The sequence below is a fragment of the Xenopus laevis genome, chromosome 2S (assembly GCF_017654675.1).
Source record: "Xenopus laevis strain J_2021 chromosome 2S, Xenopus_laevis_v10.1, whole genome shotgun sequence".
NCBI lineage: Eukaryota > Metazoa > Chordata > Amphibia > Anura > Pipidae > Xenopus > Xenopus laevis.
This window is the reverse complement of record NC_054374.1, coordinates 51,827,463-51,841,708: the sequence shown is the minus strand read 5'-3', so window position 1 is coordinate 51,841,708 and position 14,246 is coordinate 51,827,463. Positions and strand designations below refer to the sequence as shown.

The 14,246-nt window shown below is 38.3% G+C and overlaps 1 protein-coding gene across 1 annotated transcript in view; it reads left to right on the top strand.

The window, feature by feature from the left end:
• The first annotated feature begins 1,015 nt into the window (after window positions 1-1,015).
• cldn34.S (claudin 34 S homeolog) overlaps window positions 1,016-14,246 on the top strand; it is a 30,237-nt gene continuing 17,006 nt past the window's right edge. The window contains exons 1-2 of the mRNA XM_018249240.2: window positions 1,016-1,150; window positions 8,917-8,969. The gene's annotated coding sequence lies outside the window, so the exon portion shown is untranslated. The remainder of the gene's footprint in view (window positions 1,151-8,916; window positions 8,970-14,246) is intronic.

Genomic DNA, 14,246 nt, shown 5'->3' with positions numbered 1-14,246 from the left:
GGGTTTTTTACAGTGAAAGCTGTGAAGATGTGGAATTCTCTCCCTGAATCAGTTGTACAGGCTGATACATTAGATAGCTTTAAGAAGGGGTTGGATAGCTTTTCAGCAAGTGAGGGAATACAGGGTTATGGGAAATAGCACAAGTTGATACAGGGACTAGTTCGATTTTGGAGTCAGGAAGGAATTTTTCCCCCTCTGAGGCAAATTGGAGAGACTTCAGATGGGTTTTTTTTGCCTTCCTCTGGATCAACTGACAGATAGGTAGTTAATAAAAAGAAAAAAAGAAAAAAAAAGGTTGAACTCGATGGACATGTGTCTTTTTTCAACCTTACTTACTATGTTACTATGTTACTATGTAGTTGCCCCGCAAAAAATTGCCTTTTCTTTGGGTGACTAATCTCCCTGAAAAGCCTTCCAGCTGGCTAGAATCTAAATCACCGGTGGGAAGTGCTCTGTTGGTGTTGGTGAAGAACTAGCAAGGACTTAGGTACCAAGGAGCAGTCCTCCTTCTAAACAGCAAAAATTGGACCCCTTGTATTGCTAGTCGTTCCAACGTCACTTCCTCATTGCCAAACATTTTGACTCCATTCAGTAATTCAGTTAGATCTGAGTTCACCACCAAAATACATCCATGCAGTTAGAAGATCTTAAAACATATATAAAAAAAATATAAAGCATTAACAACAGAACCCCCATTTTATGTTTTTCAGGGGGCAAGAAAAAAATGGTGTAAAATAAATTTGGGCATATAAAATGCACCTGAATTTGTATCTTATTCATAGTGTGGTAGAATGACTAGGAAAAGGTGGAAAAGTGTCACTCTAGCCTTTAATTTCTCCCCAGGTACTGAGAGAGGCTTCAGGAAGGGAGTTGTTAAACAGTGAATCAGCGCTCTGTTTAAAGAGTTTAGTAGCCATTCCGCAGATCCAGTCCAGAGATTGGAGTTCACCTTCCACAGGAAAGCTGTCCTGTGGAAAGGCTATTAAAAGTTAATTAGAATGGGAGGACACAACAGGTAGGAGACCTGGCTGTGTTAGGAACTTCCAGAGAAGCTGGGAGTGCTGCCTGATGCTGCATGAAGCGGAGGAAGCCTGTGACCCTGACAAAGTTGTGCCAGGAGGCTGAATAAACACTACCAGGAAGGAGTCCTGTGAGTACAGGGGTGAGCCAAATAATACTGTTATGTTTTGACTCATAGTCCACAAGGGGCCCAGCCTAGTCAGGGACTGCTCCAAAGTTTGAAGGTAGTGCCCAGTGGGCTAGGTTTTATTTTATGATTTCTTTGTATGATATAATGGTCACCCCTGTGTCTGTGCCTAATTGACTGTTTGTTTAAAAGTGGGAAAATAAACCTGTTATCCTTGAAGAAGCCTATGTGTCCGTGTCTTTCCGCTCCTTTGTCCTATGCTGCCTGCCCACCATTGACTAATCCCCCCCAAAGAAATGTACGTGTTCAAGCCTCCAGCTTGCCACAATAGACACTGGCCTATTTAATTCTTTCCATTGATTTTTGCATATGTCTAATTGTGTAATTGTTATTATGTAGTATTATGCACCATTATTATTAGTAATGCATCTGCATATTCCACAGCACTGTACAATAGATGGGTGTCTACACTGAATATACAGATTGAATTTCAGCCTAGAGGTAAAGAGGGACTAGAGGTAAAGAGGGGACCTGCACATGATACTTTTTACCCTTTAATTTATATTATGTATACGCAGGCATGATATCCAACTCACATTATTTTCCTCAGGGATATGTTTGAACACAATTGTAAAAAATGACACCATTTCTATATCGTGTTAATGATTAACTTTATTTCATCAATGTTGACTTTCTAGGTGAGAGACCTAGAAAGTTATATATTATATGCAAATAGATATACAGGCTAAGGTAGGGAGCCTTAGCCTGGTACCTGCACTTCCTGCCTTGCACAACCCTCACTGAAATCAGTGGGATCCCATATCTCAGCCAGTTACTGTACAGAGCTTTCCATATTAACATGTGAGCAATAGGATCCAGAGGGTAAGCACTTCACAATTCTCAGCTATTTGACTTGCTGTGATTCTACAGAGTTTCTGATTTTTTTTCAAAACCATCTTATGTAGGTATTCAATTCACTACAATGTATCCATGTAAAGTATCACATATGTCTATAGTAATATTTATGCAGTACCATTTATACAAGCTAGAAATAAACCTATATGTGTATTGTACAGTAGCAGTTTAATATAATGTTGTAAAATCTGGCATTCATATGGTCTAAAAAAACACTTTGATAAATGTTGCCATTTATTTTACAAACACTTTTTTCCCCCCTCAAAATTCTCTTTAAACATCATAATAAATAGGGCTCTGTGTGTTCACCCATTAATATGTATATATTAATATTATGTGCATTGTGCTTCTAGTTTTGGCTAGCTTGTTTATTAAATTCTTCCTTTAGTATGATATAGAGGGACATGGTGGAAGCAACTTTTTATTTTGCATGGTTTCTGCCTTTTTCCAGTCTGTTAATTAAAATGCTGTCCTGGGCTTACTGCTTTCACAAACCAAATAAACACACTCAGGGGTGCTGCGGCCATGGGGCGAGTTCCGAAATTTCCTTCAGGCAGCAGTAGCTGCAAGTTACAAGGGGTGGCGAATTTATTTCTGGTAACTTTAAAGGAACAGTAACATCAAAAAATTACATTGTTTTAAAGTAATACAAATATAATGCAGTGTTGCCCTGCACTGGTAAAACTGCTGTGTTTACTTCTGAAACACTATTGTTTATATAAATAAGCTGCTGTGTAGCCATGGGGGCAGCTATTCAATGGAGAAAAGGCTCAAGTTACACAGCAGATAGCAGATAAGCTCTGTAGAACATAATGGTGTTATCTGTTATCCACTATTTATCCTGTGCCTAGCCCTTTTTCAATTTCCACCATTGCTACACAGCAGCTTGTTTATGTGAACTACAGTAGTGTTTCTGAAGCAAACAGATCAGTTTTACCAGTGCAGGGCAACACTACATGATACTTTCATTCAGGCCCGGATTTGTGGAAAGGCCACCTAGGCCCGGGCCTAGGGCGGCAGGATTTTAGGGGGGCGGCATGCTGCCCAACCACACCCACATTGGTTCAAAAACACTGGGAATGCGCCGGAGATACAATAATTTTTTAAATTTCCCATGCGCCAATCCCCATTGATGAAAATTTCCTCGAATAAAGGAGAGGTGACCGGGGCGACGAACGGCACTGGGCCTAGGGGCACCCATTATGTAGATCCGGCCCTGCTTTTATTACTTTAAAACACTTTACATTTTTTGGTGTTACTGTTCCTTTAAGAGCTGAAATTCTACTTTTTTAATATTATTCTTTCTTATTGCTTATATAAATTAAGTCTTCGCAATCAGATACTTGCTGAAATGCCAAGCCTGAGTCATGTAGAAAACAAAATCATTTAAAAACCAACAAGATTTAAACCCGAAGACCATTTGCAATGGACACTAAGGTGTCCATTTGCTAAAGCATGTAAAAATTACATGTGCAATGGGATAAATTTCTCTTGCGATAACTGCTGCTATCAGGGTCGGACCCCCCACATAGACACGTATGAAGAAATTCCACTGTAATAAATGGGATCATGGTGAGCCACCTTGGCCATAAAAAGGTTTTGAGCCCTAACTCATTTCATTAACTTTAAGGGCACATTTACTAACCTGTTCCAATATTTAAAATTATGGTGCAAATTGAAATGCAGTGTTCTCTTCCAACTAGTTTTCTTTAGTTGTGGTAAAACATGCAAAAAACTATGTGGGTGTGTATTGCATAACTTCTTACAGCTGATGCACGTAAGGTGTATGTTTGTTGCAACAGAGCCCTGGAATGAACACTTCCTGAAGGCAGGCTACATTGTATCCATGGTCTGTATGCCCAGTTTATACCTTGCACCCTATGCAGCAAACCAAGTGTGCTATATGCTTTGTTACTATGTTGGCACTATATCGTCATATATGAAACTTTTATTTGTGTAAAAAGCTGGTATGTTGATGGTAAAAATTCCACACTGAAGTATATGACACTTAATAAAGACACAAAGTTAGAATCTGGCCACTTCAAGTGTGTTTGCAAGGTTTGCATTTACAACATTTTTGTTTTCCCATTAAAAATAACTGATTAAGCACATATCTGCAACAGCAACACTATGGCCCTGTTTGGATTGGCTAGCAGTGCGCCGATAACAGGTCTGCCAAGTTATATTAAATACACATGACGTGATACACGCACACGTGCAATGTGGCTGAATACAGCTGAGAATGAGCATAACCGTTATGTCTTATGCACGGTAAACATAATGAGCAAGATGGAGTCTATACAGAGAATACACGAAAAGCATAATAGGTTATGTGTTGAACACTGATGGCCTAATTAAACATGAACAAGCATTTCAAATAAATCCCCAGGTTTGGGATTATATATTCATAATCAAGTCACAGCAAGCAAGATGCTAGAAAATATGATAATGGTGATAGACAGACAGACAGACTCACAGATAGATTGATACATAGATAGTTCATTGGACGATGGATAGATAGACTGATATATAGATAATCAGAAAGGTATATACAGATGAAGCCACTTGGATTTGTGAGATAAATGCGTCATGACTCATGGTTAATTGAAGAAACTGCGTTATCTAAAGTCATCTTAACTCATTTAATGCATTTAACCTTTCCATTAGCATACCAAAGCACCATTGTGAACAATGGTGAATGCCTTAATTAGATGGGATGTTGTGACGCAGTTTTCTGTGTTAAATGAGATAAATGGGATATCTGTGTTTAGTTATTCTGTGTCAAACAGACAAACCAAAGTGGCTGCATCTGTAGCATCAGCCCTTGCACCTAAAATAACACTTACATAAAGCATTGTCCAGTAATGGTAGATTCTTCATTCTAAGCTCTGTAGCATGTAATTGCTGGGACACAGGTACCACACAACACTCACTGTGAACAAGAATCCTCAATAAGATGGAACCACCTTGCCTGTTTCCTTTTGAATAAACAAAATGTATTCAAGGTGCAGTCAAAAGAAAACATGAATTTAATACTTACCGTAAATTTCTTTTCCCTCTTGGAGTAGTAAAAACACCGCCTAGCATAATAACATATCCCTTTCAGTCGCCACGCAGTCAGTTGTAACGGAATCAGATCTGGATATGAGATTGGCCCTTGAGTGAGAAGATCTCTCCTTCTGGGCAAAAGCTATGGTGGGCTCACTGACATTTGAATTATCTCTGAATACCAACTTCTCCTTGGCCATGCAGGAGCTATCACCTCTGCTGTGGTTAGTCGTATCTTTCTGACTACCCTGCCCACCAAAGGGAATGGTGGGAATATGTAGGCATGACTGAAATTCCATGGTTGAGCCAGCACATCCACAGCTACCTCTTGTCAGCGAGAAGAATATTGGCATCTTTTTGTTTTGCTTTGATGCCATGAGGTCTATATCCGGAAGACCCTACTTATTGCAAATTTGCAAAAATACTTCCTGGCTCAAACTCCATTCTCTTGGATGTATCTCTCTGCGACTTAAAAAATCTGCTTTGAGATTTGAGTTGCCTAAAACAAAGCTTTTTAGATTTTGTTCTGCCTACTTGAATATTCTTTTTGTTCTTTGAATAAAGTCTTGACTTCTTAGACCTCCTGTCACGGTCGGCACCCAACACCAGAACAAACGCCAAGCACCCTCATCTTGGCTCGTGCTTCACCAGTAGTGTGACTGCCTTTGGGCCTCGGGAGGAGCCCTCGGCTTACTTGGATGCCAACTTGACTTAAACGAGAGGTGCAAGATGAGGATTTTGGATAGGCAGAGGGGCACGACTGTAGATAGCGTCTTTAAGGCCAAAGGTCACGGTACAAGCAGGAATAGGCAAAGTCGTGGTCAGACAGGCAGGATCGAGGCAGGTAGATAGCAAGGATCGTCAGGCAGGCAAGGGTCAAAACCGGGTAATCAATCAGATGGTATGAGGCAGAATCGGAATCAAACAATAGGCAGGACCAAACAGGAAGTCAATCAGGAGGGACACCCGGAATCAAAGTCGGTTTCAGGCAAGGGTCAGGTTTTCAGAGGTCAGAGAAGTCAAAAGCCAGGCCGGGCCAAACACAGGAGATCAGAACAGATTACAAGCAAACAGGAACTAGCAAAAGGCTCAGGAAACCACCACAAATCAAATTCTATCACGGGCAAGGTCTAGCAGCCCAACTAGGCTTTTTATAGCAGTAGTTTTGCGCCAAGATTTGTGCCATTGCGCGACTGCATCAGACGCTTGCACTTCTGCGTCAATAAGTACAACGAGACGCGGTTGCGCGCCCTAAGGAACCAACATGGCGGCAGAGACAGACTGGCGTGGCGGGCGTCCCCGCCGATGGCGCGACGGGCGTCCTCGCTGAACCACTGGACCACCAGGGTTAGTTTTCTTTACACCTGATTTAAGTAATAAGCTGTTGTTACATTGTCCGTGTGGATCAGAACATTTTTGTTTCTTATATATGGGGTGAAAGCTCTTAAGGCCCTCCAAACTGCCTCCAGCTCCAAAGAATTTGCTGAAAGATCTGCCATACCGTCTTAACATCTTCTTTGTTTTGAAAAAACATGAAGATGAGCACCCCAGCCTCTTTTACTTGCATCTGTTGTAATTAATTTTGCAGGTGCAGGAAACAATTGTGTCCCTTTTAACAAATTCTAAGTCTGCAGCCACCAAGCGAGTGACCTTTTTAGTCCCTGTGGTAGCTGGATTTTCTGTCTTCTATCTTGAGGTAAACACTTCACTTTATCATCTGATTTATTTTCTAATAGTAATTCAAGACCCAAACTATTTTTCTCCCTCAAACGGAAGGTTGCATAAGTGATTAATTGATGCTACAGCTGCAATCTATGGCTTTAACCATATAGCCCTTCTGGCTATGCTGTGGAAAATATCTATCAAAGCTAAAGCAACTTCAGTGAAAAAGTCAACTGCTGAAGAAAACATGGGAAGATCTGACAAGAGCCTCTCTTGACACTCCTTTCTTTAATGCCCTTTCCAGTTGCATGATCCATACTTTCAGCGATCTAGCTACTGAAGCCGCAGCCACCACTGAACTGGCCAGTGTTTTCTTACCCCAAGGAGGGGCTCTCTCTCTAGTAAGTGCTGCCAAGGGACCTGAAGGAAAACAAATTACACTTTAGGCCAAATTTACATATAGGAGCAAAGTGCAATTGGAAATAAATTTTCACTTTTCTCCAAAACTCCAGTATAATTGTCTGCCACACCACAAAAATTTTACAAAATATGCTAGAACATAGGTATAAAATCTGGATTTATTTGTAAATGTGGTGCAAGTGTTCATATGGGCATCATCCAAGCAGGGCATAGAACATACATTTACATATCTATAAATGTGCATAAAAAGATGAAAAACTCCTTACTAACTGGCTATGTTGAATCTCTGTCTGCCGTATCTTGCACATCAGTCGTGGTTATAGCATATCTCCCAGCTGTCCTATTTTCTGTGGGACAGTCCTAACATTGACAGCTCAGCCCGCAGTCCTGGATTTTGATTAAAAAAGTCTAGCATTTCTCGTTGATCTCTTGCACTGAAGCCAGAAAAAGATACAATGTTTCTGAAACTTAATTAAATTAGAAGCTTTTTTGCAGATCCCAGAATACTCTGCACCACTTAGATACATTTGTAACAATTAAAGCTAAGCAAAGATACAAGTGTACCTATGTATGCAAGTCTTTTGGGGAAACACCTTTTTTTCACCTTCATTAGCCACACTGAATGCAACAGATCTTTTTATTCTTCTTTTTTATTTTTCAAATGTTGGGAGGTATGATGTTTAGTGGGCTCACTCTCATTCAATATAAAAATATTCCATAATATCCTATAAATAGGATTTATTGTGGATAATGAGATTCTATTATGACAATACAGTCATGCATATAGTGTACCATGTATCTGAATTAATATAATGGCATGAGATTACTTATTAACTAAACAGTTCGTTGTATATTCTTTGTATATTTGATTAGAGACTCCTAATGAAAAGATTCTCTGGATATCTTGCACTAATAGTATCCACTTAGTACATTTTATTTGTATGATTTACAGTTTCCACAACAGTGTCACTTATTTTAAAAAAACAACATGCACAATGGACACATTTTTGTAATATTTGTTACTGTTATTTTGCATAGAGACTCTTTATTAAAAGATTGTGACTTAGTTTAGTACAGAAAATACAAAAAACTTGATTTCTCCTTTGTTCTATTCATACTGCCAAAGCAAGAGAAAACATGCCTTAGCAACTACTTACCTGACAGCAATACATCCGATATTTGCTGTGAAAAGCAGAGTAAATGTTACCTACTATGCTACTGCTATCTACTAAGTGTTGCTAGAACTAAGCACACCTTTATCACTCATGGGAAATTTGTTCACGGGGGAACAATTTTTCATTTCTGAGAATGAAACTCTGAATTTATTTTCCCATAGCTAACACACCAAGTATTTAGTGACTCATCTGCCATTGGAACAAAGTCTGTATAGTTTATAGTTTGCTCCAGTGTGTTGAAAGAAAACTTCTTACTCCCTAAAATTACACCACTTTCAAGCAAATCTTTAAAATGTGCAATAAAAAAAAAAATTTCTCTGTATTCTTTTTATTGAACATATTTATATCAGTTTACAACCAAACTGCATAAGCATTATTGTACATTAAATGACAGAGTAAACATCAATTCAAACTATATATTGTTCGTACATATCTTTTAAAAGCTTGCAGCAATAGTAACTAAAAAGTCATAAAGAGTTAACATTAAGTTATTTCTAGACAAAGATATTCATTATTGTGGTATAATTTATTTTTCTAATTTCGTTATAGGTCATTTAGGTCGCTCCAAGGAGAGGGACAAGCAGTCAACAGTTAACAATCAGGTAAGTAATATCGTAAGTCTGGGTTTACCAGTTTGGGAGTAACTTTAACGCATATTGGTGTTCTAAATAAGATTTAGATTTAATGGGGAAGCAACTTTGCTAAATATTCCTTCCATGGCAACCAAATGGCTGTATAATTCACATATGTATTATTTATGGAGGCAGTCAACTCCTCCATTAGACATATGTCATTTATCATTTGGAACCATTTCTCCTTATTTGGTGGAGTTTTCTGTCTCCACAACATTGGATCTGAGCCTTAACAGCAATAATAAGTTGTATTAATAATTCTGTTTTAGTGAAATTCTCTGGTTCAAAGTCATGGAATAGTAAAATAGCTGGTAAGTCTTATTATCACTCGTTCATCTATAATATCAGAGCATGTTTCAAATACCTCCTTCCAATATGATTTTAATAATGGACAAGTAAGCCATAAATGTTTTAATAAACCCTGGTCTTGCTCACATCTCCAACATAAGTCATTATCCATCAAACCCAGATTGGTGTTCTATACCATCTGGAGAGTAGTTTGTATGAAGACTCTTGTAGTCTGTTACTTATAGAACATTTACTAGTGTATTTATATATTCTCTCCCAGTCTTGGTCATTTAAAGCAATGTTTAACTCACTTTCCCATATTGCGGATTATAGGTAGGACTGTTCGGGTATTTTATTTCCACAATTAATTTAGATATAAGTGATAGAGAGTGTCTCATGTTACCTTCTATTTTACATAGTTGCTCAAATTTTGTTAATTCCCTGACTCTTGTTCCTCTGAGCTTAAGTTGTAACAAAAAAATGTTGTATTTGCTGATCCCTCCACGTATCTCTGACTGACCACTGCTCTCTAGAGAGTTCAGCCTCTGGTCTTTGTCCAGATTTAGACATTAAGAAGTGTTTGTAATTGTAGTAATTGTGAATAATCAATGTTAAATGCTGTAATAAACCCTTTGTCAAGCAAACCTGGTGGAAATTCTACATTATTATATAGTGGCATAATTGGTGAAGGGTATTTGGTTAATTGTTCCGTAGCATTGAGTGTAAACCATATATTCAAACAATTATTAATTAATAAATGGTCTTTGGTATAACGTGGTACATTCTCTTTCCGCGTCCATGCCAGGCTATGTAATTCGTTTTGTGTCCATAAGTTTTCTAGTAATCGCCACTGTTTGGGAGAGTCAAAACTACAATAGTCAGGCACTGCTGAGAGAACCACTGACTGGTAATATGTTTCTAAGTCTGGCATAGCCAGTCCACCTTGGATTTGTATAGAGTCTCTCTTTTAACTCTGACCCTACTTTTTTGCCAAATGTAGTGAAAGATTGTTTGATTTAGCTCTACGAAATAAGCTCTCAGAACTGTTATTGGTAAGGAATTGAATAAATAAATACATTTTGGCAGTATTGTCATCTTTATGCTATTAATTTTCCCCTTCCACATAAAATTATTTTTCGCCCATGTCATTGGGTATATAATATAATAGGTGTTTTGTTTCTGTTAACAATGGGGTATAGTTAAACTTTGACCATATAAAGTTAACTCTTGCATTATATTTGGGAGAGTTATGAGTGGGTTAGTTATAGAGAAGATCGTCAGCGAAAGCCGCTGCCTTGTGTTTTATATTAGATAAACACAACCCTTTAATATCTTTATTCTTCCTGATTGCTATTAGCAAAAATTCCATGCAGATCACATATAACATCGGAGAAAGGGGGCACCCCTGCCTCATTCAGTTTCTAATATTACCATTAACTCTTAACTGAGCAGAGGGTACCGTGTAAAGAGCCATTATTTTCTCTATAAATTGAGGTGGTATCCCCATATTCAGTATTGCTAGTTCCAAGAAATCCCAACTAATTCTATCAAATGCCTTTTCTGCATCTGTGGAGAGAAGCATTACAGGTCTTTGTTGTTTTTTCCCCCCATATGATCCAGTTTATTACTTTCCTGGTGTTTCTCTTTCGCCTCTCTTCCTTGTACAAACCCTACCTGATCTCTATGTATACAGTGAGGCAGAACAGGTTTCAGTATAAGGGCTAGAATTTTGGAGAACATTTTGAGGTCTATATTAAGTAACAATATCGGCCTATAATTCCGACATAATGAATGATCTTTCCCCGGCTTTGGAATTAAAGTAATATGGGCCATCAAAAATTCGGGGTTTAAAGGAGAGGCTTCTGAAATGGAGTTGACAAAGGGTAACATTATTGGAGTTACAATACCTTCAAATATTTCGTAAAATTTTGCAGTGTATCCATCTGGTCCTGGTGCCTTACCCAGTTTGAGAGTTTTTATGGCATTCTGTATTTCTAAACCAGTTATGGGTTCTTGTAAGCTCTGTTTATATTTATCTGGTACCACCTGTATTGGATTCTCTGTAACATAGTAACATAGTAAGTAAGGTTGAAAAAAGACACATGTCCATCAAGTTCAACCTTTTTTTTTTTTTTTTAACTACCTATCTGCCAGTTGATCCAGAGGAAGGCAAAAAAACCCATCTGAAGCCTCTCCAATTTGCCTCAGAGGGGGAAAAATTCCTTCATGACTCCAAAATGGCAATCGGACTATTCCCTGGATCAACTTGGACTATGAGCTATTTCCCATAACTCTGTATTCCCTCACTTGCTAAAAAGCTATCCAACCCCTTCTTAAAGCTATCTAATGTATCAGCCTGTACAACTGATTCAGGGAGAGAATTCCACATCTTCACAGCTCTCACTGTAAAAAACCCCTTCCGAATATTTAGGCGGAACCTCTTTTCTTCTAATCGGAATGGGTGACCTCGTGTCAGCTGGAAAGACCTACTGGTAAATAAAGCATTAGAGAGATTATTATATGATCCCCTTATATATTTATACATAGTCATCATATCACCTCTTAAGCGCCTCTTCTCCAGCGTGAACATTCCCAATTCGGCCAGTCTTTCCTCATAGCTAAGATTTTCAATACCTTTTACCAGCTTAGTTGCCCTTCTCTGTACCCTCTCTAATTCAATAGTGTCCTGTTTGAGTGATGGAGACCAAAACTGTACGGCATATTCTAGATGGGGCCTTACAAGTGCTCTATACAGTGGAAGAATGACCCCCTCCTCCCTTGACTCTATGCCCCTTTTAATACAGCTCAAGACCTTATTTGCCCTTGATGCTGCTGACTGGCATTGCTTGCTACAGCCAAGTTTATCATCTACAAGGACTCCAAGGTCCTTTTCCATAATGGATTTGCTTAGTGCAGTCCCATTAAGGGTATAAGTGGCTTGGATATTTTTACATCCCAGGTGAATGACTTTACATTTATCAACATTGAATCTCATTTGCCACTTAGCTGCCCAGATTGCCAGTTTGTCAAGATCGTGTTGCAAGGATGCCACATCCTGGATGGAATTAATTGGGCTGGATAATTTTGTGTCATCTGCAAACACTGATACATTACTTACAACACCCTCCCCTAAGTCATTAATGAACAAGTTAAATAAAAGTGGACCCAATACTGAGCCCTGGGGGACCCCACTAAGAACCTTACTCCAAGTAGAGAATGTCCCATTAACAACCAACCTCTGTACCCGATCCTGTGAGATATCGTTTAATCTTCTCCCTCAGTTTAACTTTACCTTCTGTTTGTAAATGGTTAAGATTGTATAGTTTTTCATAGTAAACTTTAAAGACTTCAGCTATTATTGTTTGAGTCTTTAATTTGCTTAATATATGAGCTGTCCCGTTTATTCTTAAGGGCCCTCGCTAATAATTTCCCTGTCTTATTTCCATGTTCAAAATACTTTTGGTGCACTCTGGATACAATATTTTTAGTTTGAACATTCAAAAATTGATGGAGTTGAAGTCTTTCCTGAGTTAGTTTATTTAATAAGTTTTGAGATTGGTCTGTTTTATGCATTATCTCCAACTCCTGCACCTGTGTCAATAGCTTTAATATTCGTGCTTCACTAATTTTTTTTTAATTTGGACCCATGTTTTATTAAAATTACTCTCACTAAACATTTCAAGGCTTGCCATTTCGAGATATCTGAAGCTGCATCTGCCTTTATAGCATTGTTATAGGTTGTTAATGAATCCTGTAGATCTTTAAGGCATTCTTTATCATCCAGCAGGGAATCATTTAATTTCCATCTCCAGGGGGTTCTAGGATTATTGGGATTATTAATCTATTATTATTTGGACCGCTGCATGGACAGACCAAACTATGTTTTGCAATATGGCAGATTTTATCCAATTTAGATGTTGTTGGATTAAGGGTCATGTGAAGATCTCCCCTATGATCGTAAAACCTTCCAAAAAAACTCTCAATTTCTCTCAGTATTTTAATCAAAGTGTCAACTTGATTGTGGTTTAGTAAGTATAAACATCCCAATGTACATTTGGTTCGGTATAATAGACCTTTTACAAAGATATATGTCCCTTCATTATCCTTCAAGATTTCTTGTGGTTGGAAATCAAGTTGCCTATGTATACCTATAGCCACTCATTTTCGAATCTTTATTATTGCTATAAAACCATTGTGAGTAATTATGATATGTCTTAAAGGGATCCTGTCATCGGAAAACATGTTTTTTTCAAAACACATCAGTTAATAGTGCTACTCCAGCAGAATTCTGCACTGGAATCCATTTCTCAAAAGAGCAAACACATTTTTTTATATTCAATTTTGAAATCTGACATGGGGCTAGACATTTTGTCAATTTCCCAGCTGCCCCTGGTCATGTGACTTGTGTCTGCACATTAGGAGAGAAATGCTTTCTGGCAGGCTGCTGTTTTTCTTTCTCAATGTAACTGAATGTGTCTCAGTGGGACATGGGTTTTTACTATTGAGTGTTGTTCTTAGATCTACCAGGCAGCTGTTATCTTGTGTTAGGGAACTGTTATCTGGTTACCTTCCCATTGTTCTGTTGTTTGGCTGCTGGGGGGGATAAAGGGAGGGTGGTGATATCACTCTAACTTGCAGTACAGCAGTAAAGAGTGATTGAAGTTTATCAGAGCACAAGTCACATGACTTGGGGCAGCTGGGAAATTGACAATATGTCTAGCCCCATGTCAGATTTCAAAACTGAATATAAAAAAAACAGTTTGCTCTTTTGAGAAATGGATTTCAGTGCAGAATTCTGCTGGAGCAGAACTATTAACTGATTCATTTTGAAAAAATTTTTTTTCCCATGACAGTATCCCTTTAAGTATTTCAGTTTCTCCTTTAAGATGTGTTTCTTGTAGCATTACAATAGATACAGTACCTTCTGCCTCTTCATTTCCCTAAATAAATTATTTCTGT